Source organism: Mobula birostris, chromosome 18, assembly GCF_030028105.1.
Source record: "Mobula birostris isolate sMobBir1 chromosome 18, sMobBir1.hap1, whole genome shotgun sequence".
NCBI lineage: Eukaryota > Metazoa > Chordata > Chondrichthyes > Myliobatiformes > Myliobatidae > Mobula > Mobula birostris.
Genome location: NC_092387.1, coordinates 70,713,002 through 70,725,970, shown reverse-complemented (window position 1 = coordinate 70,725,970; position 12,969 = coordinate 70,713,002). Strand labels below are relative to the sequence as shown.

The following is a 12,969-nucleotide window of genomic DNA, read 5'->3' as shown; positions in this document are numbered from 1 at the left end:
CTCCCTTCTTGAAGAATGGCATGACATTTGCAATTTTCCAGTCTTCCGGAACCATTCCAGAGTCTAGTGATTCTTGAAAGATCATTATTGATGCCTCCACAATTTCTTCAGCCACTTCTTTCAGAACTCTGGGGTGTAGATCATCTGGTCCAGGTGACTTATCTACTTTCAGACCTTTCAGTTTCTCCCAAGAACCTTTCTCTAGTAACCACACTCTTCAAGATCCCTGAATCCCTGACAGCTGGAGCGTGTACCATACTGCTAGTGTCTTCCACAGTGAAGGCTGATGCAAAATACTTATTCAGTTCAGTCGCCATTTTGTTGTCCACCATTACTACCTTTCCAGCATCAGTTTCCAGGGACTCTTACCTCTCTTTTATACTTTATGTATCTGAAGAACCTTTTAGTATTCTCTTTAATTTTATTGACTATCTTACTTTCATTTTCCATCTTTACTTTCTTCATGACATTTTTAGTTGCCTTCTGTAGGTTTTTAAAAGCTTCTCAATCTTGTAACTTCCCATTAATTTTTGCTCTATTATATGCCCCCTCCATGGCTTTTATGTTGGCTTTGACTTATCTTGTTAGCCACGCTTGTATCACCTTGCCCTTAGAATACTTCTTCTGCTTTGGGATGAATATATCCTGTGCCTTCTGAAAATTGTTTTCTGAAATTCCAGCCAGTGCTGCTCTGCTGTCATTCCTGCCAGTGCTCTTTTTGAACCAGCTCCTCTCTCATGCCTCTGTAATTCCCTTTACTCTACTGTAATACTGATACATTTGATTTTAGCTTCAGCTTCTCAAGTTTCAGGGTGAATTTGATCATACTATAATCACTTACCTGAAGGGTTCTTTTCCCTTAAGTTTTCTGATCGATTTTGCTTTATTGCATGGTACCAAATCCAGAATAGCTGATCTCCTAGTTGGCTCAACCATGAGCTAGTCTAAAAAGTAATTTTGTAGGCACTCTAGAAATTCCCCTGCTTAGAATTCCGTAGCAACCTGATTTTTCCCAATCTACCTGCAATGGGAGGGGAAAGATCCAGTTGTCATGGTCCATGAGGGTACCAACGATGTAGGTAGATTGAGGGAATTTGAGCAGCTAGGGACTAACTTAAAAAACAGAACTAAAAAGGTGCTAATCTCTGAACTACTGTCTGAGCCGTGTGCAAGTTGGTATAGGGTCAACAAGATTAGACAGTCAAATGCGTGGCTCAAGAATTGGTGTGGGAGAAGTGGGTTTGAACTGTGATGGGACCTGGATGCTAATGAATTGCATAACTAGAGCTGTGCATAGGGCTTTAAACTAAATAGTAGGGGGGGGGGGGGGTTCAACAGATTGGAGAAATATGGATAAAATACAACGTTGTAAAAGAGAAAAGTGTGGATAAGGACCATAAGATATAGGAGCAGAAGTAGACCATTCAGCCCATTGAATCTGCTCCGCCATTCAATCATGGCTGATCTGATTCTTCCAGTCATCCCAACTCTCCTGCCTTCTCCCCAAACCCTTCGATGGCTTGGCTAATCCAGAAACTATTTATCTCTGCCTTAAATATGCCCAATGACTTGGCCTCCACAGCCATTCGTGGCAACAGATTCCACAGATTTACCACCCTCTAACTAAAGTAATTTCTCCACATCTTTGTTCTAAATGAATGTCCTTCAATCCTGGAGTCGTGCCCTCTTGTCCTAGACTCCCCTACCATGGGAAATAACTTTGCCATATCTAATCTGTTCAGGCCTTTTAGCATTTGGAATGTTTCTATGAGATCCCCCCTCATTCTCCTGAACTCCAGGGAATACAGCCCAAGAGCTGCCAGACGTTCCTCATACGGTAACCCTTTCACTCCTGGAATCATTCTCATGAATCTTCTCTGAAACCTCTACAATGTCAGAATATCCTTTCTAAAATAAGGAGCCTTAAACTGCATACAATACTCCAAGTGTGGTATCATGAGAGCCTTATAGAGCCTCAACATCACATCCTGCTCTTATATTCTATACATCTAGAAATGAATACCAATATTGCATTCGCCTTCTTCACCACTGACTCAACCTGGAGGTTAACCTTTAGGGTATCCTGCACAAAGACTCCCAAGTCCCTTTGCATCTCTGCATTTTGAATTCTCTTCCCATCTAAATAATAGTCTGCCCATTTATTTCTTCCACCAAAGTGCATGACCGTACACTCTCCAACATTGTATTTCATTTGCCACTTCTTTGCCCATTCCCCTAAACTATCTAAGTCTCTCTGCAAACAAGAGGAATTCTGCAGATGCTGGAAATTCAAGCAACACACTTTATCAAAATTGCTGGTGAATGCAGCAGGCCAGGCAGCATCTCTAGGAAGAGGTACAGTCGACGTTTCAGGCCGAGACCTTTCGTCAGGACTAACTGAAGGAAGAGTTAGTAAGAGATTTGAAAGTGGGAGGGGGAGGGGGAGATCCAAAATGATAGGAGAAGACAGGAGGGGGAGGGATAGAGCCAAGAGCTGGCCAGGTGATTGGCAAAGGGGATATGAGACGATCATGGGACAGGAGGTCCGGGAAGAAGGAAAAGGTGGGGGGGAACCCAGAGGATGGGCAAGGGATATAGTCAGAGGGACTGAGGGAGAAAAAGGAAAGTGAAAGAAAGAATGTGTGTATATAAATAAATAACGGATGGGGTACGAGGGGGAGGTGGGGCATTAGCGGAAGTTAGAGAAGTCAATGTTCATGCCATCAGGTTGGAGGCTACCCAGACAGAATATAAGGTGTTGTTCCTCCAACCCGAGTGTGGCTTCATCTTTACAGTAGAGGAGGCTGTGGATAGACATGTCAGAATGGGAATGGGATGTGGAATTAAAATGCGTGGCCACTGGGTGATCCTGCTTTCTCTGGCGGACAGAGCGTAAGTGTTCAGCAAAGCGGTCTCCCAGTCTGCGTCGGGTCTCGCCAATATATAAAAGGCCACATCGGGAGCACCGGACGCAGTATATCACCCCAGCCGACTCACAGGTGAAGTGTCGCCTCACCTGGAAGGACTGTCTGGGGCCCTGAATGGTGGTAAGGGAGGAAGTGTAAGGGCATGTGTAGCACTTGTTCTGCTTACAAGGATAAGTGCCAGGAGGGAGATCAGTGGGGAGGGATGGGGGGTACGAATGGACAAGGGAGTTGCGTAGGGAGCGATCCCTGCGGAATGCAGAGAGATGGGGGGAGGGAAAGATGTGCTTAGTGGTGGGATCAGGTTGGAGGTGGCGGAAGTTACGGAGAATAATATGTTGGACCTGGAACCTGGTGGGGTGGTAGGTGAGGACCGGGGGAGCCCTATTCCTAGTCGGGTGGCGGGAGGATGGAATGAGAGCATCTCCCCCATTTCACGCACATCTGCCGGGCAGGATATTCCCTAGGACCTCGAGGGAAGTTAGTGTGGAAATCGTAGGGGCTCACACCGAAATATTTCAAATGTCATTAGAAACCGGGATGGTGCCGGAGGATTGGCGTATTGCTCATGTTGTTCCATTGTTTAAAAAGGGTTCCAAGAGTAAACCTAGCAATTATCGGCCTGTGAGTTTGACGTCAGTGGTGGGTAAATTAATGGAAAGTATTCTTAGAGATGGTATATATAATTATCTGGATAGACAGGGTCTGATTAGGAACAGTCAACATGGATTTGTGCGTGGAAGGTCATGTTTGATGAGGTTGCTAGGAAAGTGGACGAGGGTAAAGCAGTGGATGTTGTCTATATGGACTTCAGTAAGGCCTTTGACAAGGTTCCACACGGAAGGTTAGTTAGGAAGGTTCAATCGTTAGGCATTAATATTGAAGTAGTAAAATGGATTCAGCAGTGGCTGGATGGGAGACGCCAGAGAGTAGTGGTGAATAACTGTGTGTCAGATTGGCGGACGCTGTCTAGTGGTGTGCCTCAGAGATCTGTACTGGATCCAGTGTTGTTTGTCATATATGTTAATGATCTGGATGATGAGGTTGTAAATTGTATTAATAAGTATGCAGATGATACTAAGATAGGGGGAGTTGTGGATAATGAAGTAGGTTTACAAAGCTTGCAGAGAGAGTTAGACCACTTAGAAGAGTGGGCTGAAAGATGGCAGATGGAGTTTAATGCTGATAAATGTGAGGTGCTACATTTTGGTAGGACTAATCAAAATAGGACATACATGGTAAACGGTAGGGTATTGAAGAATGCAGTAGAACAGAGAGATCTAGGAATAATGGTGCATAGTTCCCTGAAGGTGGAATCTCATGTGGATAGGATGGTGAAGAAAGCTTTTGGTTTGCTGGCCTTTATAAATTAGAACATTGAGTATAGGAGTTGGGATGTAATGTTGAATTTGTATAAGGCATTGATAAGGCCAAATTAAGATTATTGTGTACAGTTCTGGTCCCCGAATTATAGGAAAGATGTCAATAAAATTGAGAGAGTACAGAGGAGATTTACGAGAATGTTGCCTGGGTTTCATCTCCTAAGTTACAGAGAAAGGTTGAACAAGTTAGGTCTTTATTCTTTGGAGTGTAGAACGTTGAGGGGGGACTTGATAGAGGTATTTAAAATTATGAGGGGGATAGATAGAGTTGACGTGGATAGGCTTTTTCCATTGAGAGTGGGGAAGATTCAAACAAGAGGACATGATTTGAGAGTTAAAGAGCAAAAGTTTAGGGGTAACATGAGGGGGAACTTCTTTACTCAGAGAGTGGTGGCTATGTGGAACGAGCTTCCAGCAGAAGTGGTTGAGGCAGGTTCGATGTTGTCATTTAAAGTTAAATTGGATAGATATATGGACAGGAAAGGAATGGAGGGTTATGGGCTGAGTGCAGGTCGGTGGGACTAGGTGAGAGTAAGAGTTCGGCATGGACTAGAAGAGCTGAGATGGCCTGTTTCCATGCTGTAATTTTTATATGTTTATACGGTTAAAAGCTATCAGTATCTTCTTTGATATTAGACACCAGCTTCCTTTCATAACCCATCTTTTCCTTCCTAATGACCTTCTTGGTTTCCTTTTGCAAGTTTTTAAAAGCTTCCTAATCCTCTATCTTGCCACTAGCTTTGGCTGCATTGTATGCCCTCTCTTTTGCATTTACTTTGGCTCTGACTTCACTTGTCAGTCACGGTAGTGTCCTTCTTCCATTTGAAAATTTTTTCTTATTTAGAATATATCTGTCTTGCACTTCCCTCATTTTTCGCAGAAACTCCAGCCATTGCTGCTCTGTTGTCCTTCCTGCTAGTGTCCCTTTCCAGTCAACCTTGGACAGTTCCCCTCTCATGCCACTGTAATTTCCTTTATTCCACTGAAATACCGACACTTTGGAATTTAGTTTCTGCTTCTCAATTTCAAAGTGAACTCGATTATATTGTGATCACTGTTACCTACGGGTTTCTTAACCTGAAGCTCTCTTATCACCTTCGGATCATTGCACAACACCCAATCCAGCACAGCTGATCCCCAAGTGGGCTCAACAACAAGCTGTTATAAAAACCAATCCCCTAGACATTCTACAAATTCTCTCTCTTGAGGTCCAGTACTGGCCTGGTCTTCCCAATCCACTTTCATGTTAAGATCCCCAACGATTATCATGACATTACCCTTCTGACACGCCTTTTCTATCTCCTGCTGTAATTTGTAATACACATCCCAGCTGCTGTTTGGAGGCCTGAATACAACTGCCATCAGGGTCCTTTTACCTTTTCCATTTCTTAACTCAACCCATAGAGACTCTACACCTTCCGGTCTTATATCATCCCTTTCTAATGATTTAATATTATTTCTTATATACATGGCCACATCACCCCCTCTGCCTACCAACCTACCTTTCTGATACACCGTATATCTTGTCACTATCCTTTAGCCAAGTTTCAGAGATGACTACAATGTCATACTTGCCAATCTTTTTCAATCTTTTTATTAGTTTCATAGTGATAAACATAACATAGTGTTGATACAAAGTTATCGGGATTACATTGTTATAATTAACATCTTTAAATATAAACCCAGTTGACACACGGGTATTAAACCTCCCAATCGTACAGGATACAAATATAATATACAAAAAAAATATAACATGAAAAAAGAAAAAAATAATAGATACCCCAAAGGAAAACTAGCCTAAACAGTGTTAACCAACCAAACTAAAGAAAGAAAGAGATGGGCTGTTACGTAACGTCACAAAAAAGAACCATTAGTGTTGTCGACTCTGCTCCTCTTGACATATTTTTAAAAATAGAATAGGTTTGGAAAAGGTCAAATTACATCATATGAAAGTGTTGAATAAATGGCTCCAAGTCTTTTCGAATTTAATAGAGGGATCATAAATAACACTTCTAATTTTTTCTAAGTTTAAACACAACATAGTTTGAGAGAACCAATGAAATGTGGTGGGAGGATTAATCTCCTTCCAATTCAGCAAAATGGATCTTCTAGCCATTAATGTAAGAAATGCAATCATCCGACAAGCTGAAGAGGTTAAATGACTTGATTCTATCATTGTTAACCAAAAAATTGCAGTGATAGGGTGAGGTTGTAAATAAATATTCAGAACAGTTGAAATAATATCAAAAATATATTTCCAGTATTTTTTCAAAAAAGGACATGACCAAGACATATGAGTTAAAGAAACTATCTCAGAGTGACATCTATTACATACAGGATTTATATGACAATAATAACGAGCTAATTTATCCTTAGACATATGAGCCCTATGCACTACTTTAAACTGTATCAACACATGTTCAGCACATATATAGGTTGAGTTAACTAATTGAAGAATTTTCCCCCATTTTTCAATAGATAAAGTAATCTTAAGTTTCCTTTCCCAATCAATCTTAACTTTATTAGATAATTCTGGACATATTTTCATAACTATATTATAAATAGTTGCTATTACACCTTTCTGAAAAGGATTTAAATCTAAAATTTTTTCCAAAATATCCGTTGAATATAAATTCAGCAAGGTAAGAAGAACAGTATTTAAAAAAGTATCTAATCTGTAAATATCTAAAAAAAATGGGATATAAGCAAGTTATATTTATTAGATAATTGTTCAAAGGACATGAAACAATTATCCAAAAATAGATCACAAAATTGTACTATATCTTTAGTTTTCCAAGCTAGATATGCTTTATCCATGATAGAGGGTTGAAAGAAAAAATAAGATATAATAGAACTTGCTAGAATAAATTGATTCAACCCAAAAAATTTTCAAAATTAAAACCATATTGGTGAAGTATATTTTACTATTAGGTTATGCATTTGTTTATACAATTTAGAAAGAGTAAAGGGCAGCGAAGTCTTTAAAATAGAACCCAGTGAAAACCCTTGTACAGATTTACATTCAAGATTTACCCAATGTGGGCTTGAAGTTATATCCAAGTCCCATGACCAAAATTTTAAATATCGAATATTAATTACCCAGTAGTAAAATCTAAAATTCAAAAATGCCAAACCTCCCCCCTCCATTTTTAGATTTCTGTAAGTATCTTTTACCTAACCTAGGATTTTTATTCTGCCATACATATGAAGAAATTTTGGAATCAACATTATCAAAAGAAGGTTTCGGAATAAAAATTGGCACCACTTGAAATAAATATAAAGATTTAGGTAAAATAATCATCTTGATAGCATTGATCCAACCGATCAATGACAGAGACATTGGTGACCATTTAGTAAACAAAAGTTTAATCTGATCAATTAAAGGTAAAAAATTAGCCTTAAAAAAATCCTTATGTTTTTTCGTAATTTTAACCCCTAAATATGTTAAAAAGTCAGTAACCAATTTAAATGGTAAACATCCATAAATAGGAACCTGCATATTTAGGGGAAATAGTTCGCTCTTATTAAGGTTCAATTTATACCCAGAAAAATTACTAAACTGAGCCAACAAGGATAAAACAGCGGGAATGGATTTCTGAGGATTAGAAATATATAATAACAAATCATCTGCATATAATGTTAACTTATGTATTTCATTTCCACGGGCAATACCAAAAATGTTAGGTGAGTCTTGGATAGCAATTGCTAAAGATTCAAGGGCAATATCAAATAATAATGGACTAAGAGGACATCCCTGCCTATTACCTGAAGATAAGCTTTGATTATTAGTACAAACCGAAGCTACAGGGGTATGATATATCAATTTAATTCAAGATATAAATATTGGACTAAAATTAAATTTCTCAAACACACTAAATAGATATGGCCATTCAACTCTGTCAAAAGCTTTCTCAGCATCTAATGAAATAACACATTCTGGAGTACTAAGTGAAGGAGTATAAACAATATTCATTAACCTCCTAATATTAAAAGATGAATAACGATTTTTAATAAATCCAATTTGGTCCACAGAGATAATTTGAGGTAATACCTTCTCTAACCTAGTTGCTAATGTTTTAGAAAAAAATTTTAGAATCTACATTCAGGAGAGATATCGGTCTGTTTGATGCACTATCAGTAGGATCTTTATTCTTTTTAAGAATTAAAGAAATAGAAGCTCCATAGAATGCTTGTGGTAATTTACCTAATCTGATCGCTTCTTTAAAAACTCCAGACAGCCAAGGAGAAAGAATAGAAGAAAAGAACTTATTCCACTGGACCAGGTGCTTCGCCGGAATTCATTGAGGAAATAACAGCTGTTATTTCTTCATCCGCAAAAGGAGTTTCTAATGTTAAATATTCTTCGGGTGATAATTTCAGAAAATTCAATTTCCTTAAAAAGTCATGCATAGTGTTGGGATAGTGAGGAAATTCAGAGTGGTATAAAGAGGTATAAAATTCTTGAAAAGATTTGTTTATCTCGTCATGATTAACTGTCAAGGTGTCATCATGTTTATGAATCTTGATAATTTGACATTTAACCAAAGCAGTTTTCAATTGATTAGCGAATAATTTACCCGATTTGTCACTATGTATACAAAACTCACTTCTAGTTTTCATTAATTGATTTTCAATCGAGGATGTTAATAATAAGTTGTGTTCCATTTGTAGTTCGACTCTCTGTTTATAAAGCTCCTTACTAGGAGCAATAGAATATTTCTTACCAATTTCTTTAATTTTATCAACCAACAAAAGTTTCATTCTTAATACGTTTTCTCAAACCAACAGAATAAGAAATAACCTGTGCACAGATATATGCTTTAAAAGTCTCCCGTACTGTCCCGTTGGAGATTTCTTCCATAATATTAGTTGAAAAGAAGAGATCAAACTGTTCCTTCACAAACTCAACAAAACCCGGCTGTGATTGTGCCTCATCTCCTGCTTGTCCTTTCTATCGTCTCTGTTGCATGCTATCTTTGTTTTCCCCTTCCTCAGCCATCTCACTCCAGTTCCCATCTCCCTGCCAAATTAGTTTAAACCCTCCCAAACAGCTCTATTAAACCTGCCTGCTAGGATATTGAACCCCCTTGGGTTCAGGTGTAACCCGTCCTTTTTGTACAGGTCATACCTCCCCCAGAAGAGGCCCTAATGATCCAGAAACCCGAAGCCCTGCTCCCTACACCAGTCTCTCAGCCACGCTTTAATATCCCTGATCACGCTATTCTTGCGCTCGTTAGCACGTGCCACAGGCAGCAATCCTGCGATTACTACCCTGAAGGTCCTGCTTTTCAGCTTCCTACTCAACTCCCTGAATTCTCTCTTCAGGACCTCCTCTCTTTTTCTACCTATGTCACTGGTACCAATGTGTATCAAGACTTCAGGCTATTCTCCCTCTCCCTTCAGAAAACTCTGCACCTGATCCGAGACATCCCATAGCCTGGCATCTGGGAGGGAACACACCCCCCATGCGGGTATCTCTGTCAGGCTAACAGAACCTCCTGTCCGTTCCTCTTTTCTTTATAATTTTCTTTATAAAGATAAAGAAAAAGCGAAATATAAAAAATAGTATAGCATTAATGGCAAGACTCTTGGCAGTGTGGAGGATCAGAGGGATCTTGGGGTCCAAGTCCATAGGACACTCAAAGCTGCTGCGCAGGTTGACTCTGTGGATAAGAAAACATACGGTGTATTGGCCTCCATCAATTGTGGGATTGAGTTTAAGAGCCGAGAGGTAATGTTGCAGTTATGTAGGACCCTGGTCAGACCCCACTTGGAGTACTGTGCTCAGTTCTGGTCACCTCACTACAGGAAGGATGTGGAAGCCATAGAAAGGGTGCAGAGGAGATTTACAAGGATGTTGCCTGGATTGGGGAGCATGTCTTATGAGAATAGGTTGAGAGAACTTGGTCTTTTCTCCTTGGAATGACGGAGGATGAGAGGTGACCTGATAGAGGTGTATAAGATGATGAGAGGCATTGATCGTGTGGATAGACAGAGGCTTTTTCCCAGGGCTGAAATGGCTAACACAAGAGGGCATAATTTTAAGCTGCTTGGAGGTAGGTACAGAGGAGATGTCAGGGGTAAGTTTTTATACAGAGAGTGGTGAGTGTGTGGAATGGGCTGCCGGCCGTGGTGGAGGCGGAAATGATAGGGTCTTTTAAGAGACTCCTGGATGGATACATGGAGCTTTGAAAAATAGAGGGCTATGGGTAACCCTAGGTAGTTCTAAAGTAAGGACATGTTCGGCACAGCTTTGTGGGCCGAAGGGCCTGTATTGTGCTGTAGGTTTTCTATGTTTCTGTGTTTCTAAAAAGAGAAAAGTAAGAGCGGAGTAAAGAGACAGGTAAAATTAGTGATCTTGTAGTTAGGGATCCTCTTGGGAAGAGTGATCACAGTATGATTGAGTTTCTCATACAATGGAGGGTGCAATAGTTTGATTCAAAACCAGCGTATTATGTCTAAACAACGGAGACTACAATGGGATGGGGTTGTTCCAATCTGCACCTCCTTTTTTTCTTTAACCAGGGCCTCAATCTGTCTTGAAAACCAAGGGTCCCCACACTTGTTATCTTTACCTTTGATTGCAATAGGCACATATAAGCTTTGTACTCCCAATAGTTCACTTTTGAAGACCTCTCACTTACCAAGTACACTTTTGCCAGAGAGCAGCCTGTCCCAATCTACACTTGCCAGATCAATTTTGATACCATAAAAATGAGCCTTTCTCTGTGGACCAGACCTACCTTTTTGCATATTAACTGCAGATTCTGATAATCGTCATGATGGTCATTATTCATCACATTCCCTGGGGATAAGGGCAGGGGCTGTCAGGAGGGGTATGAAACAGGACCGGTCATTACTGCTGTGTGGATCAGTGAGAGGCATATACCTTTACCTGGCCATCCTTTCTCCTCTCTGTAATTCCCACTTTTCATGCTGACGGCATCGTGGTCTGGGGTATTTTAAGGCAGGTGAGGGCGCTTGCTAAACACAGCATCAGTCCTGGTAGGAGTCTGTATTGTTCTGGATGATGGACATCCAGGTCTGAGCTTTGATTCAGTCTGGGCACAGAACCAGAGCCGTAATAGGAATCTGCAGCAGCTTCTATTTATAAACTGAGAAACCTTAGAAGGCTGATCCAAAAGTAAAAAGTGACTTGTAGCCAAGGTGCCCTGTGATGTTAAATGCCACACACATAAAAATAAACGCGCTAAAGGAATCTAATGCTCAATTTCAATGTTGAGTAAATTTCATACATTTATAAACGTGTTTAATTATTACTTATGGAAATGATTCCAATTTGTGACTAAACTTCACTGAGTTGAAGATTTACCTTCAATTCCTCAGATGAGTATACCTTTCAGAGTCTTTGGCCAGTAGCGTGGATATTAGTGAGGAGCAACACACACAGAAAGCAGGTCAGGCAGCATCTATGGAGAGTAACAATCTGGGGACATTTCGGGCTGAAACCTTTCACCATGTTATCAGTGGATATTGGTCATTGAGGCTTACAAATGATTTAATTCTCAGACCAGGGGAAATGCTTCCCTGTTCTTTTTGCACACAGCTCAAGACCCTGACTCAGGGCCCTGCTTAAAGCTCCATTCCTGGAGTGAGAGAGTTACAACAGGACCTCACATTAACTCTCAGATGTGAATTTGCATTCCACCAACGTTCCAGATCATCAGTCCCAACTATGGAGCCAAGGACCTAATCTTTTGTCAGACACCTGTAAGGAACATGTGGTGTGCAGACTGGTAACATATTAATATGGGCTGAATGGCCTGCACTGTGCTGTACTGTCCCAAGTTCTATAACTATAACAGTTTATCAGCGGTCATTAGGCTCTGAGAAATGTCCCAATCTCCTGCCAATGTTGATCAAATGACTACATTACTGTCCCACACTGGAATCAGCTGCCGGAATGCCAAATTATTGTTCTGCCAGATATCAACATTAAACAAGGTCTCTGCCCCAGTACAGTCTTTTTCTACTTACCCTCCTATGTCGGACTAGGTGTTAAGGTCCAGTTCTTTCCTGTTCATCAGCTAAGAAGTTGTGGGAAATGACTTGCTGGTCAAGTTACTGAATCCTGCTCGGGGTGGTCTTCATCTGGAATTGACAGACTGGTCACGAGCTGCCTGTCACTGGCTCAAACAGCAGAGGAGTGTAACCAACGGCAAGTTAACTAACAACCCACTCAGTTGATCATTACTAATTCCATCCTTGCACTTCACATTTGGATAGAAAAGTAAATCATACTGTGGTTCAAGGAGGACTCAGACACCAGCCAGTTTTTAAAAAATGACACCGAAACTAAAAATCCTCTGCTGGAATGAGGTGTTTTATTTCAGTCCAGGCAGCTGCCAGCAACAGAATTGCCAAACACTGAATATCCATGGAGTCAAGTCTGATCAGCGGCCAGCCAGCCCATAGTACGCCCACTGCTGCCCCAGCAAAAGCTACACGGACTTTGTTTTCTGTGTCCCTTGATAACGTGGCATGCTGTAATATTCTTCATGGTGGGATTATACCGAAACTGTAAATGCCTGACAGTGAGCGCCCAGAAACAAAAAGCTAGCTCACTCAGAATCAGAATCAGGTTTAATATCACCAGCATGTGACGGGAAATTTGTTAACTTAGCAGCAGCAGTTCAGTGCAA

General features: G+C 40.5%; 1 protein-coding gene across 2 annotated transcripts in view; it reads right to left on the bottom strand.

The window, feature by feature from the left end:
* The window catches only part of dusp13a (dual specificity phosphatase 13a), a 37,399-nt gene extending 24,811 nt beyond the window's left edge, over positions 1–12,588 (bottom strand). For both annotated transcript variants that reach the window (XM_072282946.1, XM_072282945.1), the window contains exon 1: positions 12,305–12,588. The gene's annotated coding sequence lies outside the window, so the exon portion shown is untranslated. The remainder of the gene's footprint in view (positions 1–12,304) is intronic.
* Positions 12,589–12,969: the final 381 nt, after the last annotated feature.